This window comes from Parus major, chromosome 23 (genome assembly GCF_001522545.3).
Source record: "Parus major isolate Abel chromosome 23, Parus_major1.1, whole genome shotgun sequence".
NCBI lineage: Eukaryota > Metazoa > Chordata > Aves > Passeriformes > Paridae > Parus > Parus major.
The window spans coordinates 996,502-998,357 of record NC_031791.1 but is presented as its reverse complement, the minus strand read 5'-3'; positions in this window follow the sequence as shown (position 1 = coordinate 998,357).

Here is a 1,856-nt window from a genome sequence, read left to right as displayed (position 1 = left end):
GTCCCTCATTCCCTGGAAGTTTTGCGGGGCCCTGCCGCGTTCCCTCCTTTCCCACCATGCCATTTTTGGGTCTCATTCCCTTTATTTATCATTTTTCCCCTTTTTCTCCTTTTGGTGACACTTTTAGCAACATCTCACCATCCCCACAGCCTAGGCAGGTGCCACCAGGCAGAGCTTGGCTACCAAGAACTTGGATTTGGCCAGAAAACCTCGGTGCAGCACTCACAGCCCTGCACTGGAGAAGAAAATAAGATTAAAACCTCCCCTTTGGGGCGTTTTTTGAATTCTTTTTTGAGGGGGAAAAGGGGAAGGCGTGAGGAGAGGAAGAGGATGGGGAGGAAGAGCTGTTTAAAGTCAGACCGTGGGAACCTCCTGCAGACGTGCGGTTTGCGCCTCTCGTGTCGCCGCTGCCGCCGGCTGAGTCACAGGCACGGCAAGACAAGGGAGGAAAAGAGAGAAACCAGATTAAAATAAAATAAAATAAAAAGAAATAAAATAAAAAAGAAATTAAATTAAATTAAATTAAATTAAATTAAATTAAAATAAAATAAAAATCAATAAAAATAAATAAAGAGAAATGAAATGAAATGAAATGAAATGAAATGAAATGAAATGAAATTAAATTAAATTAAATTAAATTAAATGAATAAAATAAAATAAAATAAAGCAAAACAAATTAAAATAAAATAAAAAAACCAGAACAAACCAAACCAAAATAAAATAAAATAAAGTAAAATAAAATGAAATTAAAATAAAATAAAATAAAATAAAATAAAATAAAATAAAATAAAGCAAAACAAAATAAAATAAAATAAAAAAAACAAACCAGACCAAACCAAACCAAACCAAAATAAAATAAAATAAAGTGAAATAAAATGAAATTAAAATAAAATAAAATAAAATAAAATAAAATTTTATTTTTAAAAATAAAAAAACCCCGGGGCTGCAGGAGGTGCTGGGGGGGCTCAAACCTCCCCCCAAATCTCCCACAGAAACCAAACCCCTCCCTTGAAATGTTGAATTCCCGTAATTTGCTCTGAGTGGGTTTGGAGGGGCCCCGTTTGCAGGTGACTCAAAATGAAGAGGGGAGGAAGGAAAAAAAACCCCTGAAATGAAATCAGAGGGGGTTTCAAACCCTAAAATTAAATCCGAGGGGGTTTCAAACCCTAAAATTAAATCCGAGGGGGGTCTCACTGTTTTTTGGGGGGTCCCAGGGCAGTTTTGGGTGTGCTGTGGGTGACACCAGCAGCGAGCAGGCTGCTCTGGAAGGAAAAATCCACCCCAAAATCTGATTTCTCCCAGTTCCTGAGCGATTTTGAGAACTGCGAGGATCCAAACCTTAAAAGCAGATCAGAAAGGGAGAAAAAAAAAATGAGGGCGAGGTTTGGGCTGGGAGGAAACGCTTCTTTTCAGCTTCTCGAAAGTTTCGGTGAAGAAAGTCACGACTCGGGAGGGTTGAAAAGACTTCCCGACAACCTGAAGGGAAAAATAAAGAGTCCCCAGGGCTCTGCGGGGCTGGAGCTGCACATCCCGCCTGGCCTGGGGACCCTGGGGACCCTGGGGACAGGAGAGGGGACAGGAGAGGGGACAGGAGAGGGGACAGGAGAGGGGACAGGAGAGGGGACAGGAGAGGGGACCCTGGGGACAGGAGAAGGGACAGGGGAGGGGACAGGAGAGGGGACCCTGGGGACAGGAGAGGGGACAGNAGAGGGGACAGGGGAGGGGAGAGCAGAAGGGACAGGAGAGGGGAGAGGAGAAGGACAGGAGAGGGGACCCTGGGGACAGGAGAGGGGACAGGAGAGGGGACAGGAGAAGGGACAGGAGAGGGGAGAGGAGAAGGGACAGGAGAGGGGACC